The sequence below is a fragment of the Pelobates fuscus genome, chromosome 1, assembly GCF_036172605.1.
Source record: "Pelobates fuscus isolate aPelFus1 chromosome 1, aPelFus1.pri, whole genome shotgun sequence".
In the NCBI taxonomy this organism is placed as follows: domain Eukaryota; kingdom Metazoa; phylum Chordata; class Amphibia; order Anura; family Pelobatidae; genus Pelobates; species Pelobates fuscus.
The window spans coordinates 157,328,640-157,344,276 of record NC_086317.1 but is presented as its reverse complement, the minus strand read 5'-3'; positions in this window follow the sequence as shown (position 1 = coordinate 157,344,276).

Sequence of the window (15,637 nt, the reverse complement as noted above, 5' to 3'; positions counted from 1 at the left end):
TTATCTAAGCTCGGACACAACCCGATTGCATTCTCTAGGCACTCCTTCCGTATAGGAGCAGCCTCTAGCACTAACACACCGGTCCATATCATCAAGAGACTGGGGCGGTGGAAATCCTCCATATATACTGCATATATTCCACAGCCGGAGAAAGAGCTTCGCCAAGCTTTCAGCAACTTGGTTTTGTAAAAAATGCAATAAAGTGTGTATTTCTCTAATTTATCTTTTTGCCCTCTTTTATTTACAGGCCCACTCGTACGTTGGTTTCGGCACACCACAACCAACTTTGCTCACAGTTACTATCCATTACGTATTTAAATTCCGAGCACAAGTTAAAAGGCCTGAACTTGTGGAGGCCTGAATTTGTGGGAGGAGTAAGTCCCCTACTTAAACTCCCAGCCCCTACTCACCTCTGCCTTTCAGCTGATTGTTCCCACCCACCTACACTATGTTATAATTACATTCTCCTTGGTGGGCCCTCTTTTATTTACAGGCCCACTCGTACGTTGGTTTCGGCACACCACAACCAACTTTGCTCACAGTTACTATCCATTACGTATTTAAATTCCGAGCACAAATATATATATATATATATATATATATATATATATATATTATATATATATGTTTTAACACACCTCTGTTTTTATAATTTGAAATATAAGAATGTCTATAGATTATCGAAGTAGTCATGAGTCCCATTATCACCAGATAAATAACTTTTTAATTAATTATTTCCTTGCAAAGGATACACATTTCTATGATGTGCTAATAACGATATGATTTTTCATAATTTTTTCCCCCTTATGTTAGTAAGTAGTAGAAGGGCATTAAAAAATATGGTTTACTTGAGTCTTGCTAGATTAATTGCTTATGACATGTGGTGTTGATATATTATCAGTAAAAGCAGGTCATTTTGTTACAGTATTAATTATTCATTCATATATTTTTTAAATCGTGTTACAATTAGACAATGACAACGTGGTTATCTCAATGTAACACTTTCTAAATTAATAAACAATGAATTAATAATAATATAAGTTCCAATGTTATCTTTATTTATGTTAAAGTTTAGCGTATGAGAATTTCTGGCTGTTCTAATTAAAGTGGCACTGTCATGCCAAACTTACCTTTCCCCAATCGATTCCTCTTCTCTCCCTCTCTCAGGATCTGTTCTTCATTTCTTCCTGTCTGTATGTAGGAATGACATCTAGGTGCCTAAAAACAAGATTGGCCAAACACTACCATAATATTACTAAGGGTTATCTCAACCATTCCGTATCTAAACACTTTTTTACAACATTATAAAAACCCTAAACTTTTAAAATGTATAGGTATACAAAAATGTAAAATTCATCGGAGAGGTGATTTTAAGAAAATTCTAGGCAAAAAAGAAATGTATTGGGTTTTCTTTTTAAAAACTCTTATGCCAGATGGTCTTAATGTTGATTTTGATCTTTTTCATTTCTTATAACTGCCTATTTTTTACCAACATGTATGTATAGCCTCTCCTTTTTACTAACTTCAATAATGTGCTTTACCTATCTCTGATAAGTCTCTATGTGATAAGTTTTTCTTAATTAATTATGTATATTAAGGTTTATATTACCTGTTTATATTATGTATTTCCCTCATATTTTTATCATTTGTACTATTGTTTTTATTATTCACATCTATTTACTTGCCAATATAGACTTTTTTTTACATATCTTTTATAAAAATTATGCTTTCCCCTTTAATTTCTAAGTTCCCTACATAGGGTTTCCTTAGAAAAGACTCCCCAAACATGCCTGCTACCATGTGGAATATAAAAGCTCCATATCCTCAATTTTTTCATAGGAGGATATTCATTAGTACCTCCCTGACGCTTTTAGGAGGAGCTTCCCTCTCTCTTGTAGTGTATGGATGAGACCAGACTCTGGCCATACTACATTTCCCATGTCCCTTTGCGCACAGTCAAGTGACACAGCCTGAAAGGATCCAAAATTGGTCACGTGACCCACTATTTTCATAATTTTCTCACCTTTACAAGCTTCATTTTGCTTCCATATTTTATACACTAGCCAATACAATGGTCTTCTTCCATTCTAGACCTTTTTTTTCATCTATTTCTAAAAATTTAATTCATAAAATCAATTATGACATAATTTAGAGCACACCTTTACTCTATATAGAAACCTAAGCGCGGCAGGTATGATTTTTCTACCTCCACTTGAGAAAGCCACTTTGGTCAAACACGTTGTGGATATTTTAACTGTTTGTTTTACATTGTATTTTAATAAAGGTATTTTGGCCTCTTTCCACTGTGAGTGTGCCATTTTACTTTTTTTTTTTTAATTCTTTATTTTTGTTGTGCATAAAGATATAACAACGCGTATGTGGTACCCCAACGGCATTCCACAAACTTTGCAATGACAGGCATTCCACAAACTTTGCAATGACAGGTATAACAACGGAGTACATGGCAGTACTTGCAAAATTTTATATTAACATGAGAGGTCAATTCTATTTCTAATAGCTTGTGTGCGGATATATTACGTGAGACAATAGAGTTAATTAAAGTCATGCATAGCGTTTCGTCGATCCATATGTCCCTGAGACATGTATAAGATTGGAGCTGTGCCTGTTTTAAGCAATCTGGCAATTAACAAGATTAACAATTCAGGCATATAGTGCATATTAATAAAGACATACAAGCTCGTGGTGCCCCAATAGCAGTCCTCAAGCTGTTTTTCCAGCGTAACAGTAGGAGCAGTATGAAACTCGGCACATTTTTAGTAGGATAACAGTAACTTAACATTGATATTTAATAATATATTTGCATGGTTATGAACATATTGGTCACCTATGATTGCGTTAACATTTACTGAGTTAGTTAAACATTTGATGGTGTTCAGAACTGTCTATGTGGCTAATCTAGTACATATTGCTTTGGATGCCGGAGCAGCAAACAATCATGTATAGAGCAAAAGAAAATTAAATAACACATTAAATGCAACTCGCAAAAAATTAAGGGACATATTTACACTCATCATGAATAGAGTCCTCTACTGTCTGTGGTTAGATATGTCCGCGGTGCTGGGAAAGTTCACATATGTTCCCATGGAACCTGACGCAGGTGTCGGGCTCCGGTAGCCAGGTCAGGCAATCACCTAGCCGACTCCAGATCTCAGGGCGTGCAGTCTGGTCGCAGGGATCTTATCGTTGTGATGGTGTATCCAGCCTCTTTGTTCGATACAGGGGGTCTCTGCGTTGGTACGGGCATAGCCCCACTCCGGCGAGGTGGATCCGCCAACATGGGAGAGTCTGCGTGAGGTGATGTGTCGCAGGCTGTGGTGTCGCCTCTGAGGTATGCCAGGGCGAGGGTCTGCCTCTGAGTGTTGTCGGTAGAAGGGTTGCGGTGTGGTCTGCCTGGGGCCCTTCCGGTCCCTGTTTAGCACAGTGTGTCGCTGCAGCAGGATCGCCTTTTCATGCCTCTTAGGTAGGTTTAGTTTTGCCAGGCCCTTGTACGGGCGGGTCGCCGTCATAGGTAGTGGTAGTCGCTTGGGCTTACGGGCTTTTCGGTGTTGCCGTCCACGGGCTTTGTTGGCTTGAGGCGGTGTGCCCGTTTGTTGGGGGATCACCGGCAGGATTGTGACAGGATGGTATGCTTTGGTCTGTTGCTCCCTGGAGGCTATTGTCCTCCAGAACCTGGCGAACAGCTCGTCCAGCCTGGTCTCAAGGTCAGGTTCTTTTGCATCCCGAGCACATGTGGCGGCGGCCATTTCGGTCTCCATCTTGTTTGCTGGTTGGGGATACGATTTAGGCTGCTGCCATCGTCTGTGGTCCGTATAAGCTTGTGGTACTCGATTACATGGACCGGGATAACCCCCGCCGGTCCTGAGGGGGGGGGGGGGGAAGCCCAATGCTGCGGGTGCTGCAAGATTTGGTGAGCCGGGAGAGCGGCCGTCTCTCCCCTGCTCTGCATGTTGTAGGCCCCAAGCCTTCGGTCCGGTTTCCCAGCGGGCTTTTGAACGTGCGAGGTGTCCCCCAGTACCCCTGCCTCCATATAGCAAGGTGGGGTAAGTTGGGGTTCTGAAGTAGGTTGTATTCCCACTGTTTCTGCCGAAAATCAAATTCAGGCCTGGGAGCTCACAGAAAGCGTGTCTGATCAGCTCCCCGGTCAGGCCCCGCCCCTGCCATTTTACTTTTTTATTATTTTTTACCTGGCATCCGATTTTAAGTTCCAGTGAGGACTACTCCAAAATAATCCACGGTGGGGATTCATACCACTTACGCCTACATATTGAGCAGTTAGTCTGCCCAATTAAATGTGAGTACAAATTCATTATTTTATACTCCTTGTACCTTTTATACTGTGAGCACTATTGCTATCTCTTTTATATTTTTTATGATCTTAATACCGATGATACATCTGTCTAACTACACCATCTTATGTATCCTATAAGTGTGGGTTGTACCACTGTACACCATTTAGACTAGAGCTAGGTTAAGCTCTGTCAATTGTAAGTATGACCATGGACGTTTTATTTACTTTTAGGTGATTCTGGGATTTTCTGCACCATTAGTTCTCTCTTTTTGTTGCATATATGGCTGTCAAGAATACTCTGATCTGACCCCATTCCAGAGGAACTACCCTGACTCTTTGAGGTTTTATCTACCAGCAAGTTTTTACATTTGGATTCACACTTGGACATATATTGGAACTTTCTTTTGCTTTTTATTTGTTTGTCCATATATAAAAGGTTTTATGTATTTTTATATATATATATATATATTTTTATATGTTAAAAGGCCTGAACTTGTGGAGGCCTGAATTTGTGGGAGGAGTAAGTCCCCTACTTAAACTCCCAGCCCCTACTCACCTCTGCCTTTCAGCTGATTGTTTTGTCCCCATAGCAACCAGCACTTCCTGTCCAGCTTCCCTCCAGAATTTTTTCCTGTTTCCAGCAGTCAGACGTCCTGACCAGTCCTCCGTCCGTTTGAGGCCTTCCACTCGGTTCCCGGTCAAGGTACCCGGTTTCCGGTCACGAGACCGGCACGTTCACGTAAGTTAGGCGTAGGAAATAGCGCCCCGCTATTTCCCGCCGTTCGGGCCTAAAAACGTAGGGGTAGGCTCCCTCTATCATATTCGTACAAATACACGCTTTTTTAACCGATTTCAGTGTTCACGCCAAAACAGATGAACGCTCGGCACTTTATCACTGCTTTTACATATTCGTACGGAAACTACCTAATCTATTATTATTTATATACACAGTAATATTATTACGGGCATTCTCTTATTTCCGTTTGGTCACCCAGGACCAATCTATTTCGTACGATTAAAACACAAACACCTTGCTCTAAATCCATATTCGGCTAGTTCTTATTCAAATAGGCTACAGTATGCACTAAGTTCTATTTCACAAATTCTACTTTTCTTTACGTATATTCCCTGTTCGGTCATATTGCTACTGATACCTTTTTTTGTCCGTTTGGGGATATAATTAGCTTGTTTAAAAATCTGCCTTGTGATTTTTCTTTCTATGTTAACCAGTTAATTTGTTTTACTACTTTTTAAAATATCCACGTCTATCATAAACGTACGGTTTCTATACACTGTGGCAGGATGGCCAGGCTCGTCACAAACTTCAAATGCAACAGTCAGGATAAAATAGTACTGCAGTTTATTGTCACTTTCCACAATATATACAAGGTTGTGCTCTCCCACAAAATAAAACAAAAAGAAAATAAATCCTACTCCAACTTGGAGACTTACTAAACAACAGTATTACTAACTATCCAACTGGCCAGCTAATCTAGTTCCCAGTTTTAAACAAAATGAAATACAGCACTTTAAGCAGGTTTCACACAGTACCTTTGTCTCAGGCTTAACTGCCTCCTCTCTCCCAGCTGTTAGACTCTCTGATGTCTTCAGAGGCTAACCTTTTAAAACCCTAGTGCTGGTTAATTACATTCACCTGGTATATAACATTCAAGGGGTGACTCCCACCAATTAACCCCATCATGCTGGGAATAGAGAGCACTCCAATCTATTACTAACATAGAAAGCCTCTCTGACCTTGCCACAACACATATTTACCTATTAAACACTTCATTTTGTCACATATACTAATAAATACTGTTTATAAACACAATATCCGGCACATAAACGTCTGTACTATTCATTTTCCATATAATCACGCTGTCACATATTTTTGGCTTTACAGACTGCATCGGTTTCTCGCTTTTTCTGCGCTAAAGTTGTTTATTTCAAGGTCTTTTATTACAGGAACAGGTATTGTATTTTATCACTTTGCATTATAAAGCCATAGGCCTAAAATGTTTACATATTGGGTTTTATTACTTACCTCCACACCTGTCGTTAACTATGGAATTTTTCTTCGGTTAACCCTTAGCTCCAGTATTATTCTAGGCTTCCCCCGGTTCTACACAGTTAAACCGTTTCACATAACGTAATTTCTTTATGTCAAACCAAGGTATAGTTCACAACTCGTTTGTTACTACACCTCATATAAAACCTATCACGGTCTCAAGTTCATTACTACTTTTCCACAGGCTTACGCCCACGGTACGTTAATTCTTTACTATTATTTCTACTCAGACATACGGTCATACAGCCATCAGGCTCCGGAAAACACCAAAACCTGACCCGGTACTCAGCCATACCTTCAGGTACTTACGTCTATACGCAAATACGTCCAATCGTCACCCCAAGGCCTCATCCAGCCTTCTCACAAATATCTATTTCAGCCCAGTCACACACTTAAACCTTCCAGATCCCTCAATGCAGGATCTCACGTTGCGCCCCTAACAAACAACCTACTCCCAATTCAAATCATACGCCACCACGATACGCATAAATACGTCAACATCTGTCTTAAAGCCTCAGGACTCTTCCTCAAGGACAGCATAAGACGAGACTTACCACACTTATTACCACCAGAAGGTTCCAGATACCATTCGCAAGAAGTCAAGGTTAGTATCTACACAACATTCCAGTCCTCTCACCTTATCCTTAAATATACAATCGAACTGGCTACAGGGTCTAGGCTAATGCCTTAGCGCACCCTATCAGAAAACCGTCCCAGCGAGGCCTGCCATCCCCCCCCACCTCAACACGGAGGTACGGCCCCACGCCCAAATCATAGTTACAAGCCTCGCATGCCCTACTACAGGGCGCTAGTCAGGGCCTCACCTGTCACGGCCACACGTTTTGATTTCTCTCTACTGTCACCGAGAGGCCAACATCCCGCCACCACGTCTGTGGCAACTACGTCATAAGCCAAATCATAGGTAGAGCCTCTCACCGCCACTTGGCATTAGCAGGGCCTCACCTATCCAAACATTCAACAGTTAAGTTTTTCGCTTTGGCATCTAGCATTACAGTCCAGTTCTTCCATATACACCACCCCACATACCCCGCCTACTTACCTTATGCCCCTTCTAATATATCTTTCACATAATCATTCCTTTTAGAATGTCCCAAGAACCTATTCCAACCAAAGAATTGACAGAAGAAACTCCATTCACGCCTACCAGACCCGGGTCTCCAGGCGAATCACTCACTCTTTCAAACCCTTTTCAAACTCTTTCAAGGCCAGGGACTAGCTCTCAAGGACAACCACCAAGCAACAGCACGGCCACCCAGGATACCCTGGCAGAGATCTTGGCCAATCTACAGACCCTCAATAGCAGGCTATCTAAGGTGGAAAGCGCCATCTCCTCCCCAGGTACTACCACGGTAGTCCCAGTCGCTTTCACGGCTGTACCTACTATACCAACATGCCCTCCTATACTCCCCCCTCCAGCACTGGGCACAGCCATTACACCATTTGAGTCACCAGCACACTCCGTCCCTGACTCTATCAGGAAAGATATCCTAGACGGGAAGGATGTGTGTCTGATGTCCTTGCTCATAGCCTCACAGGATGTACTTGAGAACAAGGCATTCAATTGCGGTGATATCTCTGTGGTGCTCAAGACAAGGGATCCCAGGCTTAATCATCTGGTGGATTATCTCACCACAGGGTTCACTAAAGGGTTTCTCACGGGTATTGTAGCCTTTCCCCCAGGTACACTAGAATGCCCTAATCTCCAGTCAGCACGTTTAGACCCAGTCTCCATAGACACTCTCATTGCCTCTGAAATCACCAACGGTTTCATGATCGGCCCCTTCACCTCTTCACCATTCTCCTCCTGGCGCACTAACCCCATTGGTATTGCTATTCACAAATATTCTAAAAAAAAAAAAAAGTCTAATTATTGATTTATCGGCACCGCACTCCTCTTTTGTTCCAAGCATAAACGCACTCATTCCAGCAGACAAATTCTCACTTCAGTACGTAACCATCGACGACGCCATACAGTCCATCATATCATCTGGTAATCGACCCTGGCTTAGCAAAACGGACATCACAAACGCGTTTAAATTACTACCCATGCACCCCTCACTCTGGCACTTACACGGTGTTAAATGGCGAGGGAAATATTACTTCTCTACACGACTAACTTTCGGTTCTCGAAGCAGCCCCAAACTGTTCGACATTTTCGCAGAGTCACTATGCTGGCTGCTTCTGAACGTCACCAGGTGTCACTCCGTTATCCACTACCTCGACGACTTTTTACTAATAGAGCCAGGGTCACCTTCACCCACAGCAATCAGAAGCACTACTGCACTATTTTCCACACTTGGAGTCCCTTTGTCCACAGCCAAAACTATAGGCCCCACAACTAAATTGACCTTTCTGGGGATAGAACTGGACTCGGTTAACCTCAGAGCTAGCCTCCCCCACGAAAAACTGTCACGTTTGAGAGGGGAGATGACTTGTTCCTGCGGAATGATGTTTGCACTAGAAAATAACTTCAGTCCCTTCTCGGATCCCTGAACTTTGCGATGCGCATCATTCCGCAGGGATGGTCTTTCATATCCAGACTCCTTTGCCTGCTGCACAGAGTTCCGGACTCTGGCACAGTTTCTTTGGACCCCCACGCCAAGGCTGACTTGGGGGAAGTTTTTGAAGGACTGGAATGGAATCTCCATGTTTATTCCCCCTCTCTCCACCTCTTCACCCATCATCCACACAGACGCAGCAGCCAATACCGGTTTTGCAGCCATTTTTGGGAACCACTGGTTCAGGGGCCATTGGCCCACTGATACGGATGCCTTGCCAGGATTCAGAGAGACCTCAGCACTATTTGAAATTTATCCCATTGTGGCGGCCGCACACACCTGGGGTCATCTCTGGTCTGGCAAGGCAGTCAAATGCTACTCTGATAACTCGGCAGCTTGTGAAATCGTGAACAAAGGGCGATCATCTTCCCTGACCATCATGCGGCTGATTCGCAAGCTGACCTGGTTGGCAGCATCCGGCCAGTTTCACTTAGTTTGTTTTCACATCCCGGGTATTCACAACACGGCCGCTGACGCTCTTTCTCGTTCTCAATTTCAGGCATTTTCTCAGGCACTCCCAACGGCTCACCTACAACCATCCAGGACACCACGGTTCCACGATCTAATCCTGGATTAAGCACACTCTTGAACCACGCTAGAGCACTCACTCACCAAGCATTATCACCAAACACGGCTATCACTTACAATAGGGCTCTTAATATATTTAATAAATTCACAGCAGAGTTCGGTTTACAAGGTGACTTCTCTATTCAAACCATGGTGGCTTTTGCCTCTTTTTTCCACCTACACCTTAAACTATCTCACAACACCATTAAACTATATCTCACGGGGGTCCAGCACCACAGCCTCACCTTTTTTTCCTAACAACACACCTTTCCTGTCTTCATACCCCGTCAAAAAGGTTTTGAAAGGAATATCAAAGGTTTCACCTCCACTCTCTACCATTAGATTACCTATAGATGGGCCTATCTTCAGGTCACTTAGCAATCTCCTTGACACAGCCCCATTCGACATCGGCACAAATACGGTGATCAAATCTGCTTTATATCTCGCTTTCTACGGTTTTCTCAGACCTAGAGAGTTCACCGTAATTTGTCAAGGAGATACGAAGCTAAGACTTAAAATATCACACCTCACTAAAATAGAGGATCACTACCAACTTTCGATCCCTACAACTAAAACCAACCGGTCACTACACCCTACTATAATTCCTCTCTTCCCTACTGATAATGCCTGGTGTCCGGTAAAAGTACTAGACCACCTACGGTCAACTCTGCACGGTCACCTACTGGACTCTCCGCTCTTAACACTACAAGGGCACCCGTTAACCACAGCAAAATTGATGGTTCATATCAGAATTCTGTTATCTAAGCTCGGACACAACCCGATTGCATTCTCTAGGCACTCCTTCCGTATAGGAGCAGCCTCTAGCACTAACACACCGGTCCATATCATCAAGAGACTGGGGCGGTGGAAATCCTCCATATATACTGCATATATTCCACAGCCGGAGAAAGAGCTTCGCCAAGCTTTCAGCAACTTGGTTTTGTAAAAAATGCAATAAAGTGTGTATTTCTCTAATTTATCTTTTTGCCCTCTTTTATTTACAGGCCCACTCGTACGTTGGTTTCGGCACACCACAACCAACTTTGCTCACAGTTACTATCCATTACGTATTTAAATTCCGAGCACAAGTTAAAAGGCCTGAACTTGTGGAGGCCTGAATTTGTGGGAGGAGTAAGTCCCCTACTTAAACTCCCAGCCCCTACTCACCTCTGCCTTTCAGCTGATTGTTCCCACCCACCTACAGCCTGTTATAATTACATTCTCCTTGGTGGGCCCTCTTTTATTTACAGGCCCACTCGTACGTTGGTTTCGGCACACCACAACCAACTTTGCTCACAGTTACTATCCATTACGTATTTAAATTCCGAGCACAAATATATATATATATATATATATATATATATATATATTATATATATATGTTTTAACACACCTCTGTTTTTATAATTTGAAATATAAGAATGTCTATAGATTATCGAAGTAGTCATGAGTCCCATTATCACCAGATAAATAACTTTTTAATTAATTATTTCCTTGCAAAGGATACACATTTCTATGATGTGCTAATAACGATATGATTTTTCATAATTTTTTCCCCCTTATGTTAGTAAGTAGTAGAAGGGCATTAAAAAATATGGTTTACTTGAGTCTTGCTAGATTAATTGCTTATGACATGTGGTGTTGATATATTATCAGTAAAAGCAGGTCATTTTGTTACAGTATTAATTATTCATTCATATATTTTTTAAATCGTGTTACAATTAGACAATGACAACGTGGTTATCTCAATGTAACACTTTCTAAATTAATAAACAATGAATTAATAATAATATAAGTTCCAATGTTATCTTTATTTATGTTAAAGTTTAGCGTATGAGAATTTCTGGCTGTTCTAATTAAAGTGGCACTGTCATGCCAAACTTACCTTTCCCCAATCGATTCCTCTTCTCTCCCTCTCTCAGGATCTGTTCTTCATTTCTTCCTGTCTGTATGTAGGAATGACATCTAGGTGCCTAAAAACAAGATTGGCCAAACACTACCATAATATTACTAAGGGTTATCTCAACCATTCCGTATCTAAACACTTTTTTACAACATTATAAAAACCCTAAACTTTTAAAATGTATAGGTATACAAAAATGTAAAATTCATCGGAGAGGTGATTTTAAGAAAATTCTAGGCAAAAAAGAAATGTATTGGGTTTTCTTTTTAAAAACTCTTATGCCAGATGGTCTTAATGTTGATTTTGATCTTTTTCATTTCTTATAACTGCCTATTTTTTACCAACATGTATGTATAGCCTCTCCTTTTTACTAACTTCAATAATGTGCTTTACCTATCTCTGATAAGTCTCTATGTGATAAGTTTTTCTTAATTAATTATGTATATTAAGGTTTATATTACCTGTTTATATTATGTATTTCCCTCATATTTTTATCATTTGTACTATTGTTTTTATTATTCACATCTATTTACTTGCCAATATAGACTTTTTTTTACATATCTTTTATAAAAATTATGCTTTCCCCTTTAATTTCTAAGTTCCCTACATAGGGTTTCCTTAGAAAAGACTCCCAAAACATGCCTGCTACCATGTGGAATATAAAAGCTCCATATCCTCAATTTTTTCATAGGAGGATATTCATTAGTACCTCCCTGACGCTTTTAGGAGGAGCTTCCCTCTCTCGTAGTGTATGGATGAGACCAGACTCCGGCCATACTACATTTCCCATGTCCCTTTGCGCACAGTCAAATGACACAGCCTGAAAGGATCCAAAATTGGTCACGTGACCCACTATTTTCATAATTTTCTCACCTTTACAAGCTTCATTTTGCTTCCATATTTTATACACTAGCCAATACAATGGTCTTCTTCCATTCTAGACCTTTTTTTTCATCTATTTCTAAAAATTTAATTCATAAAATCAATTATGACATAATTTAGAGCACACCTTTACTCTATATAGAAACCTAAGCGCGGCAGGTATGATTTTTCTACCTCCACTTGAGAAAGCCACTTTGGTCAAACACGTTGTGGATATTTTAACTGTTTGTTTTACATTGTATTTTAATAAAGGTATTTTGGCCTCTTTCCACTGTGAGTGTGCCATTTTACTTTTTTTTTTTTAATTCTTTATTTTTGTTGTGCATAAAGATATAACAACGCGTATGTGGTACCCCAACGGCATTCCACAAACTTTGCAATGACAGGCATTCCACAAACTTTGCAATGACAGGTATAACAACGGAGTACATGGCAGTACTTGCAAAATTTTATATTAACATGAGAGGTCAATTCTATTTCTAATAGCTTGTGTGCGGATATATTACGTGAGACAATAGAGTTAATTAAAGTCATGCATAGCGTTTCGTCGATCCATATGTCCCTGAGACATGTATAAGATTGGAGCTGTGCCTGTTTTAAGCAATCTGGCAATTAACAAGATTAACAATTCAGGCATATAGTGCATATTAATAAAGACATACAAGCTCGTGGTGCCCCAATAGCAGTCCTCAAGCTGTTTTTCCAGCGTAACAGTAGGAGCAGTATGAAACTCGGCACATTTTTAGTAGGATAACAGTAACTTAACATTGATATTTAATAATATATTTAATAAGACTGCGCTTTTTGCATGGTTATGAACATATTGGTCACCTATGATTGCGTTAACATTTACTGAGTTAGTTAAACATTTGATGGTGTTCAGAACTGTCTATGTGGCTAATCTAGTACATATTGCTTTGGATGCCGGAGCAGCAAACAATCATGTATAGAGCAAAAGAAAATTAAATAACACATTAAATGCAACTCGCAAAAAATTAAGGGACATATTTACACTCATCATGAATAGAGTCCTCTACTGTCTGTGGTTAGATATGTCCGCGGTGCTGGGAAAGTTCACATATGTTCCCATGGAACCTGACGCAGGTGTCGGGCTCCGGTAGCCAGGTCAGGCAATCACCTAGCCGACTCCAGATCTCAGGGCGTGCAGTCTGGTCGCAGGGATCTTATCGTTGTGATGGTGTATCCAGCCTCTTTGTTCGATACAGGGGGTCTCTGCGTTGGTACGGGCATAGCCCCACTCCGGCGAGGTGGATCCGCCAACATGGGAGAGTCTGCGTGAGGTGATGTGTCGCAGGCTGTGGTGTCGCCTCTGAGGTATGCCAGGGCGAGGGTCTGCCTCTGAGTGTTGTTGGTAGAAGGGTTGCGGTGTGGTCTGCCTGGGGCCCTTCCGGTCCCTGTTTAGCACAGTGTGTCGCTGCAGCAGGATCGCCTTTTCATGCCTCTTAGGTAGGTTTAGTTTTGCCAGGCCCTTGTACGGGCGGGTCGCCGTCATAGGTAGTGGTAGTCGCTTGGGCTTACGGGCTTTTCGGTGTTGCCGTCCACGGGCTTTGTTGGCTTGAGGCGGTGTGCCCGTTTGTTGGGGGATCACCGGCAGGATTGTGACAGGATGGTATGCTTTGGTCTGTTGCTCCCTGGAGGCTATTGTCCTCCAGAACCTGGCGAACAGCTCGTCCAGCCTGGTCTCAAGGTCAGGTTCTTTTGCATCCCGAGCACATGTGGCGGCGGCCATTTCGGTCTCCATCTTGTTTGCTGGTTGGGGATACGATTTAGGCTGCTGCCATCGTCTGTGGTCCGTATAAGCTTGTGGTACTCGATTACATGGACCGGGATAACCCCCGCCGGTCCTGAGGGGGGGGGGGGGGAAGCCCAATGCTGCGGGTGCTGCAAGATTTGGTGAGCCGGGAGAGCGGCCGTCTCTCCCCTGCTCTGCATGTTGTAGGCCCCAAGCCTTCGGTCCGGTTTCCCAGCGGGCTTTTGAACGTGCGAGGTGTCCCCCAGTACCCCTGCCTCCATATAGCAAGGTGGGGTAAGTTGGGGTTCTGAAGTAGGTTGTATTCCCACTGTTTCTGCCGAAAATCAAATTCAGGCCTGGGAGCTCACAGAAAGCGTGTCTGATCAGCTCCCCGGTCAGGCCCCGCCCCTGCCATTTTACTTTTTTATTATTTTTTACCTGGCATCCGATTTTAAGTTCCAGTGAGGACTACTCCAAAATAATCCACGGTGGGGATTCATACCACTTACGCCTACATATTGAGCAGTTAGTCTGCCCAATTAAATGTGAGTACAAATTCATTATTTTATACTCCTTGTACCTTTTATACTGTGAGCACTATTGCTATCTCTTTTATATTTTTTATGATCTTAATACCGATGATACATCTGTCTAACTACACCATCTTATGTATCCTATAAGTGTGGGTTGTACCACTGTACACCATTTAGACTAGAGCTAGGTTAAGCTCTGTCAATTGTAAGTATGACCATGGACGTTTTATTTACTTTTAGGTGATTCTGGGATTTTCTGCACCATTAGTTCTCTCTTTTTGTTGCATATATGGCTGTCAAGAATACTCTGATCTGACCCCATTCCAGAGGAACTACCCTGACTCTTTGAGGTTTTATCTACCAGCAAGTTTTTACATTTGGATTCACACTTGGACATATATTGGAACTTTCTTTTGCTTTTTATTTGTTTGTCCATATATAAAAGGTTTTATGTATTTTTATATATATATATATATATATTTTTATATGTTAAAAGGCCTGAACTTGTGGAGGCCTGAATTTGTGGGAGGAGTAAGTCCCCTACTTAAACTCCCAGCCCCTACTCACCTCTGCCTTTCAGCTGATTGTTTTGTCCCCATAGCAACCAGCACTTCCTGTCCAGCTTCCCTCCAGAATTTTTTCCTGTTTCCAGCAGTCAGACGTCCTGACCAGTCCTCCGTCCGTTTGAGGCCTTCCACTCGGTTCCCGGTCAAGGTACCCGGTTTCCGGTCACGAGACCGGCACGTTCACGTAAGTTAGGCGTAGGAAATAGCACCCCGCTATTTCCCGCCGTTCGGGCCTAAAAACGTAGGGGTAGGCTCCCTCTATCATATTCGTACAAATACACGCTTTTTTAACCGATTTCAGTGTTCACGCCAAAACAGATGAACGCTCGGCACTTTATCACTGCTTTTACATATTCGTACGGAAACTAACTTATCTATTATTATTTATATACACAGTAATATTATTACGGGCATTCTCTTATTTCCGTTTGGTCACCCAGGACCAATCTATTTCGTACGATTAAAACACAAACACCT